This window comes from Myodes glareolus, chromosome 4, assembly GCF_982192425.1.
Source record: "Myodes glareolus chromosome 4, mMyoGla1.1, whole genome shotgun sequence".
In the NCBI taxonomy this organism is placed as follows: Eukaryota; Metazoa; Chordata; class Mammalia; order Rodentia; family Cricetidae; genus Myodes; species Myodes glareolus.
The window spans coordinates 119,834,970-119,857,416 of NC_142029.1; the positions used below are offsets into that span (position 1 = coordinate 119,834,970).

The 22,447-nt window shown below is 37.6% G+C and overlaps 1 long non-coding RNA gene across 1 annotated transcript in view; it reads right to left on the reverse strand.

Moving 5' to 3' along the window:
• Positions 1-3,372: 3,372 nt before the first annotated feature.
• Positions 3,373-22,447, reverse strand: part of LOC125397097 (uncharacterized) — a 188,358-nt gene continuing 169,283 nt past the window's right edge. The window contains exons 2-3 of the long non-coding RNA XR_015001587.2: positions 8,929-9,056; positions 3,373-4,439 (exon numbers count right to left, since the gene is read on the reverse strand). This is a non-coding gene — a long non-coding RNA (uncharacterized LOC125397097). The remainder of the gene's footprint in view (positions 4,440-8,928; positions 9,057-22,447) is intronic.

The following is a 22,447-nucleotide window of genomic DNA, read 5'->3' on the forward strand; positions in this document are numbered from 1 at the left end:
ACTATCCTGAGTGAGGTAACCCAGACCCAAAAAGATGTATATGGTATGTACTCACTCATTAGTGGAATCTAACCATAAATAAAGGACATTGAGCCTATAATTCGTGATTCTAGAGAAGCTAAATAAGAAGGTGAACCCAAAGAATATCACAGAGTTATCCACCTGGATATTGGAAGTGGACAAGATAAAATAATTTTTAAATAATAATTTAAATGTAGGGCTGAAGAGATGGCTCAGAGATTGAGCGTATATCCTGGTTTTCTAGGATTTGTGTTTGATTTCTAAGTCCCACATGGCAGATCAAAGTCATATCTACTTCCAATTCAGAGAGACATAATCCACTTTTCTGATTCCTACCATAGGTACCAGTCATGCACATGACACACATTCATTCAGGCAAACACTCATACACACACACACACACACACACACACACACACACACACACACACACAAATAAATCTATAATACTTTATTGTATATTGAGCTATTTTGTGGCAATTATTTAACAATACTGCTCACATGATTTAATACATCATTGTCACCATGAGTCACCTATCTTTTCTCATTTAAGTTCTGATTTTTCTGATTCATTGGCATGATGTCTGTGCTTGTACGTGAGTGCACGTATACTGTGTGTTTGGAGAAGTGTGCATACTGTGATCACAGAACAATTTTGTGGAGAGCTGATTTTGTGTTTCGTGGGTTCTGAGGATCAAAATTGGTCCCTGAGATTATACTGGCTGGTTTTGTGTGTGAACTTGACACAAGATAGCTTCATCAAAGAGGAAGGATTCTCAGTTGTGGAAATACCTCCATGATATGTAGCTGTAAGACATTTTTTTAGTTAATGATAAATGTGAGGCTCAGTCCACTATAGGAGGTGTCATCCCTGGGCTGATGGTACTGGGTTCTATAAGAAAGCAGACTGAGCAAGACAAGTGAAGGTAGCAAGTAAGCAGCTTCCTCCCATGGTCTCTGCAACAGCTCCTGTCTCCACTTTCCAGCCTTGCTTGAGTTTTTGAATGTTTTCTTATTATATGGATAATACTCTGGGCCTGTAATTCAAATAAACCATTTCTCTGCTAATTATTTTGACCATGGAGATTTATCACAGCAATGAAAGCCCTAATTAAGACACCAGAAGTGTGTGGCAAACACCTTTACATCTCATGGCCTCATTTTAGGATTTTACTGATAAGAACAAAGAGGTATAATTTATTTTCAGTCCTAGAAATCTGAGATGAAATGCTGGAAACACTCATCTTTTTAAAGACATGAAGTAAACCCAGCTACCTGTAGCACACCAGTCCTGGCCTACTTTTATTTTATTTTGTATGGCAGTCTGATTTCCAGAGCCTATGGGATGCAGCTTGAGTTGTCTCATCCCACTGATGAGTGTCCAGTAGTCTCTTCTGCTACTACCTGAGAGGCATAGTTTCCTTAATTGTCCCGGCTTGCACCTCTTGATGGGAAAGGAATGTCAAGATTAGACAACTCCATGCACATACCTCGCTACTTTCTAGGTAGGCTCTACCTGCCACCATTGTCGGGATGACGAAACATAAGACCCACAGAGCAAAATCTTTTTACCTTCTCTTCCACTGGACAGACAGATTCTCATTTAGAGGAGAAGAATCTTAAGAAGAGAGTTTATAAGGAATATTTTTGACAATGGTTTCTTATTGTGGTAAGATCCTAATTTAATATCCACCATAACCACCTACTTTGTATTTTTAAGTCAGAAGGGTGAATTGTCTACAAATCTGAGAATAATAACCAGTAATGATTCTTGAATTAGAATATACTTAATGTTTTCACAGAATAAATAGACAGCATTAATGAAATATCTATGAAATGCTCCAATTTGAAACTGAACACATATTTTGGCCTATAGAACTGTACTCACAGAGACCATTTAATATCCAGTATGAGGTGCCCAGGGTTATCAAATAGTTTCTTTGTACTTAAAGCGATTCCAGTGTTTACCTACAATTCTTATGTTCACACGATTTTTGTTGGGCTGATAAAAATGTGTTCAAATTTTAACTGGTTTCGTTCAGGGTAAACTAAATTCTATGATTTAAAAATACCTGATGCTACTGGCATGTCCTGCATTATGCATGCACATATATATATGTATACATAAATGTATACATATATACACATATATACATTTATGTAAACTTTGTATTGACAAACTTCTTTGTTTCATATAAATTAAGATAAGCAAATCAACTATAGAACATACCTATATCAAAGAATGTTGATCAGGAGAAAGCAGTACTGTAGACAGCTCAGTAAGCGCAGATTAACCAACAAAGTACAGCCTGCCACTTGTCCTTACCAATACCGTTTCAGATGGATAATAGTAACCTAATATGTTGCCAGTAGTAATTATTCTCACTACACAAGGAGAAAGCAATTTTCTCTTCACCTAGAAGAAAAAACAATCTCTGTATATGATTATAACTTGAAATTTTAAGCAAGCTGGGAATTTAAAAGTCTTAAAATGATGTTTGAATTTCATGATACTTTGTTAATTTTATGATGACACAATGTTGCTCTCAAGTTGACAAACTGAAGGAATATCAGAATCACTTATAACTCTTTAGGTGCCATTTAAAATTATTCCTGAAGTTTTTTCAAGTAAATAGTGGCAACATCCATTTGGGAGATACTCATTACTTATTTCAGAATGTACAAATGATAGAGAACTGTATTACACACATTTTCAATTCTACTGCCCTAAAAATGTATTACGCACTTAGTGTGCTTCCTATTGAATATATTTCCCCATTGTAGTCAGCATGAATGGTCACAAAATGGCGAATTATCTTATTAATAAATAGACTGTCTATTCATAGTAAAGAGAAGGAATTTTATAATAGAATAATTCAACACTTTCTATGAGTTAATTTTTCTCTACATATGGATCAAGCCCTAAGCAATATGTCTACTGATAATTCATTTATTAAATGGTTACTTGGTGTATACTTTATACTAAACTTTCTTCTAGGTGAATAAAACAGATAAATAAGTCTCTTTCTTAAGATAATTTTTTTGTAAATTTTCTAAAGAGGAAAACAGATAATAAATAGGCAGTAAGAGAGTAGCTAGTGAGAAATGTGAATAAACAAGAAGAATCAGGACGAGAGAGATGGCTCAGTCTATAACGTACTAGCCACGGAAACATCTGCAAAATGCCTTTATCCCTAGTCTTGGGGTAGGTGCGGAGATATGAGGGTCCCTGAAGTTGATTGACTGTCCTGACCAGTGGGACACCCTGACCAGTGAGACACAAATCAGGTAACCGGACCCTGGGGGAGAAAAATAGAGGTACAAGAGACACGAGAAAATGAACAGCAAGTCTGTATTCTAATTAAGCTGCAAACTTCATTTTTTTTTTCAGAAGCATTAAGGTCAGGGGAGTGGGTGGGTTACTGCACAACTGTTCTAACTAGAATGTCAGATCTGGAGACATCCCTACCTAGTTGGCAGGAAGAGATAAGGAAATACCGAGGGTCTGTAAATGTTAACGAACAGGGGAATGCTAATTACTTCTGGGGCCTGGGACCTGCAGGTTTTCAGGCATTTTTAACTCACAGGGAAAGGTAAGGAGATACTGGTTTTTTTCCCTGGACCTGGAACTTGCCCTACAGAGGCTTCTGAATAGCTTCCTTAACTTGTGAACTAAGCTGACTTGACTATAACCAATACAGGTGTTTACTTCTGGCAAGTCCTCCCTTTTTATAAATATTAGTACGAGGCAAGTTAAAGGTCATCTAGCAGATGAGCGGGCATTAACTGGGGGGAAGGGGTGGGCAGAGGCCCGATCCTCCCATGTCTACTTTGTAGGAGAAATTTCTTTCCAATTTGGTGGAGAAAATTTCTTTCCAAAGTTACAGATGTCTTTTTGGGGAGGAGAGGGTCTAGGTTTTTATGTCAATCCCTCTGGACATAAACCTCTATGCAATCAGGCTTGTTCTAGCTGGTGATAATGGACTTGAATGGGCTTGGAGGCCAGGTAGTTCACTTGTTGGTAAATAAATATATTGAGCCTATTGACGGCCTATGGTCCAAAAGTCATCAATAATAAAAATTCTAAAAACGGTCCAAAAGGAAAGGTAAGAGGGAGGTGAAAAAACAGTTTTTAAACAATCCCTTCTCTTGCTCTCTTTGCTTTTTCTATGCTCTAATCTTTCCGTAGATTTCAGCCATACTGTTTCTAACTATTCCAATGTGATATCTGGGTATGAGATAGGTCACCAGCCCTCATGTGAAATCTAGGAGGTACTCCAAACATTGTCACCTCATTCATAGATTACCATCAAGGTATGATTAAGGAGTTGATGGGGGTTGGAAGCAGAAGCAGAATTCCTGGGTGAGGTGAGCCGAATTCCAGCTACCAGAAGCTGGAAACACATCTTGGCAATTATCTGCAGAGAGAAAAGAGAAGGAACTTGTCTCAGAGGGAGCATTTTTCTCATGTTCTGGACTAGGTTGTTATATTAACCTGCCTTATCAGCCTTTGGGGAGTCAACAAGGGCCTCCTTCTGTCTGATCATAGACACATGCAGATCCTCGACCCCAGATTAGGACTGGGTCAGGTCCTTTCATAATTCATTGAAAAAGATTTCTCCACCTTGCCTTAGCAAAGGTCACCTTGGTGCCATCATAACAGATCTGTCTGCAGCAGATTTGTCTGCAACTTTTAACCTCTCAAGTTGTCTTCAAGGAGCCGTAGCACGCTCCACAAGTCCTGTTCACTATTAACCGTATATGCAGTTCTTTCATTAGAAGACCCATGTGTAAAATTCAGCAAAACATCCTTTAAGGGATATTTAGCTATAACATTAGCAAAATATAGTTCTGCAAATTGCAGCAACAATCACCTGGGAAAGATGATTTCTGGCTTTAAATTGAGCAAATACAATTCTCCAAGAATCACTATCTTAAAATTATACTTGCTTAGTATAAGAAACATTGATCACAGTCAACACTCTGTTAAACTATCTCCTAGATTCCATCCTGCTCTTTTGTATTAGACTGGCTACTGCTTGAAATTAAGAGTTTAATATGTTAACTGGCAAAACTGGGAAGATGAAGCTATAAAAACATGTTTTTTTCATAAAATTGTTGTAGAATAAGTTTTGTACTTAATAAACATTTATAATAGCAGAATCATAATTAATATACTGTACTTGCTGATTATTGCATACTTTACCTGTTGATTTTGACTTCACCTGCTCGAGTGTCTGTTTAGCAACTTCTATAAGCTCTCTATTGGAGATTTCTCCCTTTAAGAATTTTGCTTTGTATCTCAAGATCTCCCATAATATTATAACTAAGGTTTTGGCCATTTTATATCTAACTAAAAGTTTGTAAGATGTCCTCTTCTTAAGTTGCAAGTCTGCCTAGCTGATAGGAAAATTTAAGAAGAAAGCATATTTAACAAATGATGCTGGCCTAATTAGACATCAACATGTAGAAGATTAAAAACAGATCCGTATTTATCTCGATGTACAAAACTCAAGTTTAAATGAATCAAAGACCTCAACATAAAACCAACCACATTGAACCTCACAGAAGAAAAAATTAGAAGTACACTTTGGCACATCTCAAACACAGCCTCAGTGGTACAGAAATTGAGAGAAACAATTAATAAATCAGATCTCCTGAACTGAGAAGCTTTTGTGTTGCAAAGGACATAGTCAACAAAACATGATATCAGTCTATAGGATGGGAAAATATATTGACCACTTAATTCACTCCAAAAACATACGAACAACTCAGGAAATTAGTCATCAAAAGAATAATCGAATAAAAATATATGTTACAGACCTAAACTGAAAACTCTCAACAGATAAACTTAATGCTCAAACATAACACCTTTAGCCATTAGAGAAATGCAAATAAAAAACTCTGAGATTCCATTTTATCGCTATAAGAATGACCAAGATTAAAAACACCTATGATAATTTATGCTTAAGGGAATGTGGGGTAAGGAAAACAACTCCTCCACTGCTCGAAAGGAAAACTGGCATAGCCACATTGGATCCCAGTAAGGCAATTTCTCAAAATTAAGCTAATTGTTTAACAAAGGAATTTTCGTTTTCTCCACTCCCAAAAAAAACCACTCTGCAGCTTCATTTAGCCCCTGACAAAATCACTGTAAGGTTTCTCCCGGCCTTGTCTAATCTTTCCCAGGGAGGTGGTGGCAGACTCCAATCATTGTGAGTTAACCATTTGTCACTACAACTGTCTAATAATGTTAAGGTTAAAGGAGCAGTGGGGCCGTAATTAGCAACAGTGGCCGTAATTAGCAACACTGGCCTTTAATTTTTCCAACTACTGTAAACTAAAGTTTTTATATCTTTGTAGGGGGGCTTCTGAGCCCTTGTCCTCAGAGGCTGAACCATACTGGGAATTATTTTCCTCCTCTGAGACAAAATCAAAATCAGGACCCTTAGCATCCTCCCTAGGGGACCTTCCACGTCTGTGAGTTACAGATTCCTCCTCCTCCTTCTTTCAGCTTCAGGAGGTCTCATTTGTTAATCATTGCTCTCAGTGTCTTTGATCCTGGGGTTATATTTAGGAACTGGTCTCCTGTGCCAATGTGTTCAAATGTATTTCCCACTTTCTCTTCTATGAGGTTCAGTATGGTTGGTTTTAAGTTGCGGTCTTTGATACGTTTAAACTTGAGTTTTTTGCATGGCAATAGATATTGATTTATTTGCATTCTTCTACATGTTGATATCCAGTTATGTCAGCACCATTTGTTGAATATGCTTTGTTTTTTATTTTATATTTTTTCATTTCTTTGTCATAAATCAGGTGTATGGATTGATATCCAGGTCTTTGATTAAATTTCATCTTTCTTTCGGTCTGTTTTTACGCCAATCCCAGGCTGTTTTCATTACTCTAACTGTATAATAAAGTTGGAAGTCCGGGATGATGATGTCTCCAGAAGTTCCCTTATTGTTTTGGTTATCCTGAGTTTTTTGTTTTTTCATATGATGTTGACAATTGTTCGTTCAAGGTTTGTGAATAATTTTACTGAGATTTTGATGGTTATTATATTGAATCTGTAGGTTGCTTTTGGCAAAATTGCCATTTTTATTATGTTAATTCCACCTACAAAAGAGCATGCGTGATCTTTCCATTTTCTATTGTCTTCTGCAATTCCTTTCTTCTAAGTTTTAAAGTTCTTGTTAAATAGGTCTTTCACTTGTTTGGTTAATGTTATTTCAAGACATTTTATGTGACTTTTGGCTATTATAAAGGGTGATGTTTCTCTGGTATCTTTCTCAGCCCATTTATCATCTTTGTAAAGGAGGGCTACTAATTTTTTTTGTTGTTGGTTTCTTTTTATTAATTAATTTATTTATTTATTAAAAATTTTCATCTCCTCCCTTCCTCCCATTTCCCTCTCACTCCTCCCACCCCACCTCCCTCTCCAATCCTAAAAGCAGTCCAGGTTCCCTGTCCTGTTGGAAGTCCAAGGTCCTCCCCACCTCCATCCAGGTCTAGGAAGGTGAGCATCCAAACAGACTAGGCCCCCACAAAGCCAGTACATGCAGTAGAATCAAAACCCAGTGCCATTGTCCTTGGTTTCTCAGTCAGCCTTCACAATCAACCACATTCAGAGAGTCTGGTTTGATCGCATGCTCCCTCAGTCCCAGTCCAGCTGGCCTTGGTGAGCTTCCATTAGACCAGCCCCACCGTCTCAATGGGTAGAAGCAACCCTCGCAGTCCTGACTTCCTTGCTCATGTTCTCTCTCCTTCTGCTCCTCATTTGGACCTTGGGAGCTCAGTCCAGTGCTCCAATGTGGGTCTCTGTCTCTATCTCTATCCATCGCCGGGTGAAGGTTCTATGGTTAATCTCATATCCTGCTACATTATTGAAGGTGTTTATGATTGTTAGGAATTCCCTGATAGAATTTTTTGGGTCACTAAAGTAACTACCACATCTTCAGCAAATAGTGAAAGTTTAACTTTTTCTTTTCGAATTTATATCCCCTTGACCTCCATTTATTGTTTTGTTGCTCTAGCTAGTACTTCAAGTACTATATTGAATAGATATGAAGAGAGACTTGTTCCTAATTTCAGTGGGATGACTTTGAGTTTTTCTCCAATTAGTTATATTTTTGCTGTTGGTTTGCTATATATTGTCTTTATTGTGTTTAGGTATGTTCCCTGCATCTCTGCTCTCTCCAAGTTTTTATCATGAAAGGGTAATAAATTTTGTCAAAGGTTTCTCAGCATCTAATGAGATGATAATGCAATTTTCAGCTTGTTTATATGGTATATTATATTGACTGATTTTCATATGTTTAACCATCCTTACATCTCTGGAATAAAAGATTAATCTTTCTTATTATTCCATCCCACACATTTCCCCTTTATCTTTTCCAAAACTGATTCCCAAGTCCAAACTTTGTTGTGCCAATCACAACCCTATCACAACTTATAAACTTCCTTTAACAGATGATAATTACCTATAACCTTAACAAAACAAAATCTGTTGGGAGAGGGGCATTTTTTAATATTTTTTTTACTGTGTATAATATTTTTTAATTTATTTATTTATTAAAAATTTCCACCTCCTCCCTACCTCCCCCCTTTTCTTCCCTCCCTCTCCAGTCCTAAGAGCAGTCAGGATTTCCTGCCCCGTGGGAAGTCCCAGGTCCTCCACCCTCCATCCAGGTCTAGGAAGGTGAGCATCCAAACAAACCAGGCTCCCACAAAGCCAGTACATGCAGTAAAATCAAAACCCAGTGCCATTGTCCTTGGCTTCACAGTCAGCCCTCATTGACAGCCACATTCAGAGAGTCTGGTTTGATAACATGCTCCATCACTTCCAGTCCAGCTGGCCTTGGTGAGCTCCCATTAGATCAGTCCCACAGGCTCAGTAGGTGGACTCACCCCTCGCAGTCCTGACTTCCTTGTTCTTGCTCTCCCTCCTTCTGCTCCTCATTTGGACCTTGAGAGCTCAGTCCAGTGCTCCAATGTGGGTCTCTGTCTCTATCTCTATCCATCGCCATGTGAAGGTTCTATGGTGATATGCAAGATATTCATCAGTATGGTTATGAGACAAGGCCAATTCAGGCACACTCTCCTCTGCTGCCCAGTATTTTTTTTATGTTACTTCAGAGGCAATGATATCTCTATGAGACCCTGTAAAAAAAGCAAAAAACAAAAAACAAAATAGAAAAACAAGCAAAAAAAAACTAGAACAGTGGTTAAATCTCAAAAGGACTAGCAGTATCATTGTACCCAGTTTCTGAGAAGTGGGTAAGGCTAATTTGAAGTTCAAATCTGAAGTTCTGGACCTAGTACTATAAGAAGGTAGAACATCTTGGCTAGTCAATTTGGAATTGTCTTGAACAGTTTGTAGTCCAAGTTGATCTGTGAATGGCATTGTCTGTTCAGTGCCATCATAAAGAACCAGGTAGAATTGTTGTTGAGAGACTGAATCTTTTTTCTGGAGGCATCAGAGATTACTGTCAGGAAAATTTATTTTCCATTTCATTGGCTTCATCTTAAACATCAAGAAGGAAAAGTTTAAAATTTTATAGATGAATATCCATGAAAAGGTGCCAAAGGGACAAAATTCAGTATTGAGAGAAATCAAACTTTGGAAAGATAACAGAGTTTTGACAACAGAAGTCCCTAAATTTTTGTTTTTTTTTTTCTATTTCACACCAGGTGGCTCTTCTTACATGAGCCAGGAACTCTGAATTTTTCTTTAAACAGTATGCTCAGATTTAAAGAAGGTGTGAGCCACATTCCAACTCCAAACTGGCTTTGATTTTTATTTGAGTCATGACTACAACTTCTCTGAGAAGTGAAGACATATAGATATTTAGATAGTGAAATTTTATCTAGCAGAGAATATTGATACTATAGGTCAGATTTTCTTTGCTTGGTAACTTTTTCTGGATAACTTTTGTTTATTCTTTAAACATCTAGATGTCCAAGGTCTTTTGATTTCTTGACTATGAATATTTCCATTTTCCTGTAAAGACAAAAACAGAATCTTGCCCTGAATCTTGTGAGTTCAAGAAATGAGCCATCAATCCTCCATATCAAGAGGTATCTCCTGTTCAAATCAAACCTTAACTAATTTTTAAGGTATCCATAGCTTTTCTTCTATGGAAACAAAAGTATAGTATGAGGAGGGGTGGGCTGTGTCCCACCAACCAGCTAGCTTATACTCGAAATAATCACATAGAAACTGTATTAATTAAATTACTGTCTGGCCCATTATCTGTAGCCTCTTATTGGCTAACTCTCACATCTTAGTTTAACCCATCTCCATTAATGTGTATCGCCTCTTGACTGTGGCTTACCAGCATGAGTCTAACCAGTGCCCATCTTGGGCAGGAGAACCATGGCATCTACCACTCTGCCCTTCTTCCCAGAATTCTGTCTTTCCCGCCTACTTGAGAGCCACCTTATCAAATTGGCCAAGGCAGTTTCTTTAATAACCAATGAAAGCAACACAAATACAGAAGGACCTCCTATACCACAAAAGTAGCACATATCCTAGTTTCCATTCTGAGTTCAATATGTCTTTCAACTACACAGGCTGATTTAACTAAGAAGGTTTTTCTATTGCCCAATGTCTCTCCACAGCTGCTGTTCCTTTCTCATTAGCATTAAGAAAATTCAAGGTTAATATTGGCTGCCAGAATAAATGTTTTCTTGTCGTTTCTATGTGCTCCATCTTTAGCTGATCTGCAACTAATTTTTTTAAGATTGACAGCCTCGGTTTCATTATAGGCCACTGTTCCATCCAGATGTTTTGATTTGAGAGCCATGGCAGTGGAATGGGGCTAGAAGGCTCCATCATGATGAATTTCTGAGGGACAGTGAATCTGAGAATTTGGGGTGTTGCTGATACATAGGATTGCAATTTGCTAAACCTGTCTTTTCATAGACCTGAAGTTCTTCAAAGAAAACTTAATTGTCAGTAGTTCAGACAGCAGCCATGTCCTCTAAGATGTCTCTGCCTTAGAGATTTCTCTGTATGTAGAAATAATAGGGTGAATGGCTCCCTTTTTTCCACCAAAGTCTTTCCAATGGACAAGATGGGTGGTAGGTTTTGCATCTTATTGAACTCCTACTACACTAATGGAAAAGTCTAAATTTCAAATTGGGGAAGTGAAGTGGCTCTGTTACTGTTGATATAATTATGTCCACACCCTTTTTAAAAAAAAACCTGTAAAAGCTTGTTCATCAACAGTGATGGTCAACATTAAGGAGTATGATAAAATGGGCAGTGTCCAATAAATTTTTGGATGACCAGAGCCTCCTCTTACTGGCAGGGCTAAGGAGCATCATGCCTGGACTTTGAAGGGGCTGGTACTTTGGCAGACTGTGATCTGCACTCCTTTACTGTTGATGACCACAAGTATTATACAATAAATGTTCAGTTAACAGATCAATAAACAAACTCACAGGAGCATAATCTGGTTAGTAACCCAATTTTCAGAGCTTTGGAAACACTTGTCTTTTGAATGGTAGCTGTCAATTCTGGAAAAATCTTGTGAATCCATAGCCCTTCTCCTTTTCATGGTGGGATTCATCCCAAAATATCCCAGCAGTATATAAATCATTCTTTAAACATAACTTCTTTCTTTGCTGGCCACTGGATGACCTTTCCCCACACTGTGAAATCTTTCATTGTTTCTGGGACACTGGATCCTAAATTTTGCCTGGGAACAGTCATGCCACAGGCCTGGTTAACTACATACTCAGCAAGATCTATCTATTTGGAGACTCTTGGGTGTGTTGTTGGTGCACTACCTGTCCAGATGGAGAACATCCACGGAAGTAGTGAAGACAGTGATTGGATTGTTATTGGGGTCAAAATCTTTTGTGGCCAGTATCCATTTGTGAATTACTCATTTAGAGCCACTGTCATTGCCACTGTGGGCAGTGGCAATAAGCTCTTCTCAAATTAATTGTGTGGTTAAAAATTTCCCTACTGGCATCTGGGTCTACTCTCCGATCTACTATATCAATAACATATGTGAGAAAATCAATAAAAAGTTCCCCTCACTATTGAAGAAGATTATGGGAGTAAGTTGAAGGGTTCCACAGGGTGCATACCTTAAACTTAATGGGCAGGTCAGAAACCTATTGGTTGTGAGCTTGATGATCAATCTATGCCTGTTGGATGGGATGTGCAAAGTTACCTCATCCAATGAACAAGTTAAGGGTCACTGGAATATTATTGAAAACATTTGTCCATGCATGAATTTCTGCCTGATCATTATAATTCAGTTTCCAGCTAACAAAGATGGACATCTCCAGCACAGCTGGAGTAAAATCCTAGCAGAAGTGTAGACATGAAACTAATGAATGGGAAAGCCACACCTGTAGTATTTTTTGTTTTTGTTTTTCAAGACAGCGTTTCTCTGTGTTACAATTCTAGCTGTCCTGGAACTAGCTCTTGCAGACCAGATTGACTTTGAACTCACAGAGATCCACCTGTGTCTGCCTCCTGAAAGCTGGGATTAGAGGTGTGCACCAACACAGCCCAGTTGCATGTGCAATCTTAACAGTGGCCACACTCTCCTTAGCATGCATGCTTCATGGGGCTTGAACTCTCTGTCTCCTTATTATCAGATGTCATAGAGAGATCAGACATGGAAGGGGTGGAGGCTGTGGAACAGTTACTTATTTTATAGAGGGAGATAGCAGGCAGGCAGCAGTCAGAGTGAAGACAGCGGTCAACAGTGGTGGAAAACTGTCCCAGACCTTCACATTTTATTCTTAGTGGGGGACTTCCATGGATTTTTTTGGACACAGCCATATGCCTACATGGTATCTCCTGATGAGTGATGGCATTCAGTAACTAAGCCTTGGCTATACCTCCTGGGAGGTCAGCATTTATGTAAAAAAAAAAAAAGTGTTTTCCTAACAGGACAGGCGACAAAAAAGACAGACAACACAGGGAAAAAAGAGAGTAAGAGAGAAAAAAAGAAAGAAAGAAAGAAAGAAAGAAAGAAAGAAAGAAAGAAAGAAAGAAAGAAAGAAAGATTTCAATGCTTTCCTGCCCAAAGTACCAAGGGGCTTTCTCACTGAAATACACTGTTTTGCGGGCATTTTCCAGTGCTGCTGGTGAGGAAAGGGAGACAATTAGACCTTGTTCAGGAGCCAGATTTAGCTGGGTCCTAAGCACTCCCTCTGGGGAGAGTTTGAGAAAATGTGGCATCAATGACATAGACTCTAGGAGTAGGGCAAGTGGCAAAGCAGATTCATTTATTTAGCATTGGGGAGAGCCCTATATATGCTCCTCCTAGCACCCAGCCTGTATTCCCATCCATTGATATTGAATTGATATTGGTTAGGCATGACCAAGAACTTTGACAGCACCTGTTCCTAGGTTCTTCAGGAAGACTCCATACTGACTCATTTCTCAGCTTTGCCGGCCTTATCTTGCTACACTTTCATTGAAGAACAAGCTAGAAATGATATTTAAAACTGTGACATATTAGTTACCCTGTCCACTAATCCCAAAGTATGTTTAATTTTATAAAATAATGGTTTTTCTAATAATATGAGTATATTTTCCTTTTCGATTTTAGAATTCAAATTCCTCAACAATCTCCTTTGAATCCTTCCTTGTCAATGTAATTCCACTTTTCTTCTACCAAACTGCCATGACTGAAACTTATTCTAGGAGTTAGTGAGGCTTTTTCTCTTTAAAAAAAATGCTTATATGTTGAAAGAAAATGGATATCATTATGCTAAATACTTTGCATTTATTCAATAGTGACTGCCAATGTTGTAAAAGAAAATCAGTTCATTGTTAATTACATATCAAATATGACAAAAAATAATGGTGAGCTGTATTTCAAATACTTACTTGAAGGGAAAAATAACACTAAGATGGCTATGGTTTTTAGTATGTCTCTTGCTATTTTATTCTCTTTGACACCAAAACTGCCTTACAACCATGTTTTTAGATTAACTTTTTAAAAAAAATATGCCAAAGTTGATTGGTATTGTGCATAGGATAATATGTTTATATTATGTATAAAAAGGAGTATTTATTCATTTTCCATCTTTTAAAATAATTTTTTGAGAATCTCATGAATTAGTATTTATGTTTACATCATTTCCACCTTTTTCTTTACAGCTTTTCCTCTTTCCCCTCTCACTAATCTGTGACTTCTTTTTCTATAATTATTGCTATTAACTCACACATGTAACCTAATGAGTCCAGCTAGTGTTTGTACAATGTACATGCATTCAAGGCTGACCGCTTAGGATTGGAAAACCTGTCAGAAGGCTTATTCCTGGGGAAGTGCATTATAATTACCTCAAACCTTTGTATTTTATATAAATTTTCTCTATTACATTACCATATCAACTGGTGTAGCAATTTCAGTTCTTGTTAGGTAATTATAGCATTGAGATTTTATTGGTACAGCTCCCTTGTCATGTCTAGAAGATACTATTGTGTTAGCTATTTTTATGTCAGCTTATCACAAGCTAGTGTCATCTGAAATGAGAGAGTATAAATTGAGATAATAAGATTGGTCTGCCATTCTGGCCTATAGAACATTTACCGAAATAGTGGTTGATGTGGTAGTGTCCAGACCATTTCAGGTAGTACCATTACAAGGTGGTGGTTCTGGGTTCTAGAAGAAACCAGGATGAATAAGCCATGAGGAACAAGCCCGTAAGCAATACTCCTACATGGAGTCTGCATCAGCTCCTGCTTTCAGGTTCCTCTCTTTTTTTGTGTTTCTGCCATTGTTTTCTTCAGTGAATAGTGAGTCAAGACATGTTAGCTAAATAAATTCCTAAACTGTTTTCTGTCATGGTGTTTCAGTCCATATCAATGTAGTATTCATTTTGTTATCATATCCCTTCTTTTTTGTTTTCTTTAGAAAAACCTTGCCTGTGACTATTAACCATTGATAATCAAACTTTTTTAAATGAAAACAAACATTTAGCTCATCAAAATTCCAGCAATTTTTTTAAAGACCTCGAAAGAATGGTTCTCAACTTCATTAGGAAAAGCAAAAAAAAAAAATAGCCAAAACAATCCTGGACAATAAAAGAACATCTGGAGGAATCACAATCCCTTACTTCAAACTCTACTAACTCTACTACAGAACTGCATACTGAAAACAACCTGGTATTGGCATAAAAACAGACAGGATGACCAATGAAACTGAATAGAAGACCTGGATATCAATCCAAACATCTTTGAACACCTGATATTGAATAAAGAATCAAAAAATATCTAATGGAAAAAAGAAAGCACATTTAACATGTGGTGCTGGCATAATTGGATACCAACATGTAAAAAAATGAAAGTAGACCCATATTTAACACCATGCACAAAACTCAAGTCCAAAAGGATCAAAGACCTCAACATAAAACCAGCCACACTGAACCTTATAGAAGAGAAAGTGGGAAGTACACTTGAACATATTGGCACAGGGAACCACTTCTTAAACATAACCCCAGCAGCACAGACACTGAGAGAAACAATAAATAAATGGGATCTCCTGAAACTGAAAACCTTCTGTAAAGCAAAGGACATGGTCAACAAGAGAAAACCACCTATAGAATGGGTAAAGATCTTCACTAACCCCACATCAGGCAGAGGTCTGATCTCCAAAATATACAAAGAACTCAAGAAATTGGACAACAAAAGATCACATAATCCAATAAAAAAAATGGAGTACAGACCTAAACAGAGAACTCTCAACAGAGGAATCTAAAATGGCTGAAAGACACTTAAGGAAATGTTCAACATCCTTAGTCATCAGAGAAATGCAAATCAAAACAACTCTGAGATTCTATTTAACACCTGTAAGAAAGGCCAAGATCAAAAACACTGATGACAACTTATGCTGGAGAGGTTGTGGGGAAAAGGGAACACTTCTGCATTGCTGGTGGTAATACAAGCTGGTACAACCCCTTTGTATGTCAGTGTAGTGATTTCTCAAAACAATTAAGAAACAACCTTCCTCAAGACCTAATAATACCACTCTTGGGTATATATCCAAAGAATGCTCAATCATGCCACAAGGACATTTACTCAACTGTGTTCACAGCAGCTTTGTTTGTCATAGCCAGAACCTGGAAACAACCTAAGTGCCCCTCAATTCAAGAATAAATAAAAAAAATGTGGTACATTTACACAACACAGTACTACACAGCAGAAAAAAATGACAGCTTGAATTTTGCAGGAAAATGGATGGAACTTGAAAACATTATTTTTAGTGAGGTTACCCAGACACAGAAAAACAATTATCACATGTCCTCACTCATATGTGGTTTTTAAACATAAAGCAAAGAAAGTCAGCCTACAAACCACAATCTTAGGGAACTTAGACAACAATTTGGACACTAAGAGAGACTTACATAGACATAATCTACATGGGAAATAGAAAGTATAAAAAGGCTAGATCTCCTAAGTAAATTGGGAGCATGGGGACCTTGGGAGAGGATTGAAGAACGAAGAGGAGAGGCAGGGAGGGGAGCAGAGAAAAATGTAGAGCTCAATAAATGTCATGGAATAAAAATAAAAAATAATGCAAAAAAGAAAATCACTTTTCGTGTATCTATTATAATGATTATAAGAATAATCTGCATCGCATGAGAAAACAATACATGCTGTTAAGCAATCTTTTCTGTATAAAGGATGAGCCTCATGTCTAGCAAAGACACATTCAGGTGCAAAAAAAATAAAACAAACATTTATAAACACTATTTAAGAGCTTTGGGCAGTAAGCAAGATTCCTGGCCAGCAAGGGGCATTGATCCTGTAGCAGAAGATCCATCAGAGGGGTGAGTGTGCTCCTGATCCGTGGCAGAAGCCTGACAATGGAGGAGCACAGACATTCCCCGACCCCCTTGACTCCCTGGTCATTCTGCAGGGGTTGTTCCACCCTGCTAAGCCCTCTCACCTCCTATCCCATCCCAGCTTTCACCCAGGAACCCCTTCCCTTCTTCCACCCTTCCTAGGGGACATAAAATCCCCTAGCTCAGCCTGTTTGGGTGCTGGAACAGGGTGATAAGTGCAACCCAGCAAGAAGGAGTTCCTGTGTTTCAATAGCCTGCAGACAGCAAGGTAGGCCTTTTGTCAGCGAGGTCCCGGGCCAAGAAAGTAACTTGATCCTGTACCAGAAGATCCATTAGAGAGCTTTTGAAGGAAAAGATAGCAGGCGCCATGGCAAGAATTCCTCCAACAATCTGAAAAACAACATGAAAACACCAGATCCCAGTGACCCTACAACAGAAGGACTTGAACACCCTAATCCAGAAAAGTGGAAAAAAGTGCCATTATGAAAGTGAACGAGTCCCTTAAACGGGGGATGAATAACTCCCTTAAAGAAATGGAGGAGGAGTATAACAAAAAGTTTGAAGAAATGAGTAAATCCGTAAATGACACCCTGGGAAACCAAGAAAAAACAAACAGGTAATGGAAACAGTTCAAGAATTGAAAACTGAAATGGAGGCAATGAAGAAAACACAAACCTAAGGCCAACTGGAAATGGAAAATCTAGGTAAACAAACAGAACCTACAGAAACAAGCATAACCAATAAAATACAAGAGATAGAAGAACAAATCTCAGATTATGAAGACACCATAGAGAAAATCAAGGCTCTGATCAAAGAAAACAGCAAATCCAACAAATTCTCATCACAAAACATTCAAAAAATCTGGGACATAATAAAAAGACCAAACCTAAGAATAATAGGAGTAGAATAAGGAGAAGAATTGCGGACCAAAGGTCCAGAAAATATATTCAACAAATTTATAGAAGAAAACTTTCCCAACCTAAAGAATGATATTACTATGAAGGTTCAAGAAGCATACAGAACACCGAATAGACTGGATCAAAAAAAATATCCCCTCACCATATAATAATCAAAACACAAAACATACAGATTAAAGAAAGAATAATAAGAACTACAAAGGGAAAATGGTCAAGTAACTTATAAAGATAAACTATCAGACTTACACCGGACTTCTCTATGGAAACCATGAAAGCCAGAAGGTCCTGGATAGAGGTACTGCAGAAACTAAGAGACCATGGATGCAAGCCCAGACTACTATACCCAGCCAAGCTATCATTCACTATCAATGGAGAAAACAAAATATTCCAGGATAAAAACAAATTTAAAAAATACGTAGCCACAAATCCAGCCTTACCGTAGGTAATAGAAGGAAAATCATAACCCAAGGAATACAACAATACCAACACTGCCTACAATACCTCAGACATCTAGCGACCCTTCACAAGCACAACCCAAAGAAGGGAAACACACACACTCTACTACTCAAAAAAATAAAAAAAAATAAAAAAAATAACTGGAGTCAATAACCACTGGTCATTAATATCACTTAATATCAATGGACTCAATTCACCTATAAAAAGGCACAGACTAAGAGATTGGATATGAAAACAGGATCCAACATTCTGCTGTTTACAAGAAACACACCTCAACCACAAAGACAGACATCTACTCAGAGTAAACAGTTGGGAAAAGGTTTTTTAAGCAAATGGATCTAAGAAACAAGCGGGTGTGGCCATTCTAATATCTAACAAAATTGACTTCAAACTAAAATCAATGAGAAGAGATGGAGATGGACATTTTATACTCATAACAGGAACAATTCATCAGGAGGAAGTCTCTATCTTGAATATCTATGCCCCTAATATAAAAACACCCACTTATGTAAAAGAAACACTTCTAGAACTCAAGGCAGTCATCAAACCACACACACTAATAGTAGGAGACTTCAACACTCCTCTCTCTCCAATGGATAGGTCAATCAGACAGAAACCTAACAGAGAAATAGGAGAATTAATAGAGGTAATGAATCAAATGGACTTAACAGACATCTAAAGAACATTCCACCCAAATAGGAAAAATATATCTTTTTCTCTGCAGCTCATGGAACCTTCTCGAATATTGACCACATACTCAGTAACAAAGCAAGCTTCCACAGATACAAAAAAAAATATTAGTAACCACCTGTGTCTTGTCAGATCACCATGGATTAAAGTTAGAATTTAACAACAATGCTACCCCCAGAATGCCTACAAACTCATGGAAGCTGAACAGTCAACTACTGAATCAGCCCTGGGTCAAGGAAGAAATAAAGAAAGAAATTAAAGTCTTCCTTAAATTTAATGAAAATAAAACATAACATACTCTAACCTATGGGACACAATGAAAGCAGTGCTAATATGAAATCTTAGTCTTTAAGCTATGAAAGTATTAAGTACTATAGGTCAATAGTCATCCATATTTGTCATACTTATTCAGATTCTATAGATACATAGAGATTGTGTTCTGTGTAGACAGGTAATCTCCAACCACTTCAAAATATCTTTGAATATGACATTTCAATAACTTAGGGTTCTGTTGACATGAGACACGATTGCTCCTGGCAGCACCAATCTATTCCAGAGAGAATGCTGAGCACCAAAGACTCTCCACTTGAAGCTTGTTGTCTTCTTGACAAAACTGGCCTTTGGGCAAAGATCTGCCCATGCCTCAAGCACTGACAAAATGCATGGTACGATGGTTTTGAAATTTTTTTTTGCCTCTGAAGATGGTCTGTCAGTTACTCTAAGCCTTAGCCAAAGTTGGTTGCTTCAACATTGCAAAAGAGACTTTGGATAATTGCCCAGTAGTTAGTTGTCTCTTTCATTTATTGCACATTTTGAAGGCTTCTTAACTGTAATTCCCACCTACTCAAGTAATATTATTTCCCTTCTTAGGTCTTCAATGGAGTTGCAGACTAGATAGTCATAGTTACTTTCCTTTCATGACCTAGTCAAGCCATTTCTAAAACAAGACCTAGAATCTTTAAGATAGAAAAATTATTAAAACATTTAGCATATATTTCTTGCTTAATACTGAGTATATGCTGGTTGTAATTCTAATTTTTATACTTGATATTTTCTCTTATTGTATATAGTTTGCATTTGGTTTAGAACTCTCTTGTTTAGACAAAAGGAGGAGATTCTGGGGAACCTGCTTTAACCAATGGCCTTTGAGATGCTGGACCACGTTGGGCATGGCCTTGAGTACCAAAAATGTATGCGCTCATGAGGCGCCTGCTATCTCTCCCTCTTTTGACTGATGGATTCATTCCTGTTCCATGCTTGTGGGTCTGCCCTCTAAATAAAGAACCCTTTAATATACTCATTTCTAAGCTAGAGTGTGATTACTATATCTGCGTTCACCTATATTGTCCACATTAATTTTGTCTTCCATTTAAGTTGTTCTGTGAAATATTGTGATACAGGAATAAAAAAATCTGACACACATGTACAAGCTGTTTTATTTCATCACTTGTATATCTTTAGCAATCTTTCAGGAAGCCATATTATCCTTTGCAGACCAAAACAAATAAAACAGGACGGATAACCATCTCAGAGTTTTCAAGCTCTTTATTTTTAATATATTACCCACCACATAAGGAGAGTAGAAAGCCTATAGCAGTCTTTTAAAAAGTTAATGCATTCTGTATAGAGTAAAATCTTAGCATCTTTCCTGAAATATATTAGGGGAATAGCAAAGTTTAAGCAATCATGGCTTCCTAGACTGTAAACTAATTCCAGGATGCTATATGCCTTAAAGAGGACTCTGTATCACTTACGGCAGTTTCTACATAGATTCCATGAGTCTAATCATAGCAATAGTTTTTGTAGTTGCAGTGGTTTATCTGCCATACATAAAAATATGAGTCACTAATTTATTATCTCTATCGAGAGAAACTGATGCCATGACAAAAATGCTGACACCGACTATATTTAATTAATGTTACATTAGCTGGGACATTTAGGCAAACTGAATAAAACTATTTTTAAATTAAATATTTAAATAATGTCAACATCAGCAGGGTAGTGCAATCAGACATTCTGTGGCTTCTTACTGCACAGAGACAGTTGAATATGTAAGTCTTGGCAAATGCTAAGGATATTAGATTTAGAACAAGAATAAAAATAAGATTGTTGTCTGCTTAGCATTCATAAAGCTTTCGGTATATCAGGCATGGTGGCACCTAATTGTAACCCAGCACTAGCAAAGTACATGCAAAAGAAAAATCCCTCATTATATCTACTTTCGTAACTTTGTTTTCCAGACTTTCCTTTATGCCAAGTTAATTCTAGTAACTCAAGGAAGCAAAATATTCTGGTATCACAGTAATCTCAGTCACCAGGTAAGCCCCACTTTTAGATCAAACAATGTCCCTGAACTCTTGGCCTTTCTGAACAGTATATCAACACTAATGTTCCAAGATATCACCATCCAGACCATACAACCATCAGGCATTTTTTTTTGGAATACTAGGCTTCACACAAACTACTCTGTGAATAAAACATCTATCCAGAAATAAGACGGGTTCTATGTTCTTATATATCATCTTTCTCATCACTATAATAAGAAATATGTGACAAGGAACAACTTAAGAAAGGAATTGTTTGTTTTGTTTCTCTCCCCAAAACAGTACCACTCATGTGGTTCAAATATTCAGACACATGAGTGTATAGGAGATATTTTATATTAAAACCATATCAGGTTCCAAACGTTATGACTCATGCAATGTTATGTCAGTTATCTTTACATTAAATGGGAGACCTTCACTCACAAACATTGCTTTAAAAAAACCATTTCCAGGAAGTTCCCCATGGCTAATCCAAGGAATTCCTCCTTCTATTCCCTCTTTAAAACCATTAGGGTCCATGCCCCTCTTTATATATTTCACTACTAGTTCACAAAAAAATGCACTAGGACCTACGCAGAGCCCAAAGCCAGCCCTAAGACCCTAGTATTTTAGAATATACAGACATTGAGTTTCTTATTAGGCACCAGAAAACAAGAGGATATAAATTCCAAACACCTGGTCAAACACAGTGTCTATAGACTCCATGGTAATGTACACAACTCTGGACTGTAATCTAGTCCTTGTGCACCTTATTGAAAACAAATTTAAATGGTGGGCTACTCCAGCTGAAGAAAGACCACTATAGTCCCAGAATCCAAAGAAGCTCAGGATCCATACTTGTTGGGTCAAATACAGATCCTCTTCTTGCTCCTTTGAGTCCCATCATTTGCCTATATGGACTCAGTAGTCACAGGCACCAGGACCAGTCTTCTCCAAGACATGACACGTGAATTCAAACTCCTAGCACAACCTGACTAGTATAAAGGATTGAAGTTGATTTTCATAAGCAATAGTGGCTCTAAACCTTGATTTATCATTCAAGGTACCAATCCATTTCACACGAATAATACAGAACTATTGTCCAACAGTGTTTAGACTTCAGAAAAAAATTTGCCACGTGGGGTAGCAGCCCTTATATCGATTTAAATGGCCACAAAGTCATTATATGCAAGGAACCCGTCAGTAAGACCACACTTAGACTACAAGGAAACCAGGCGA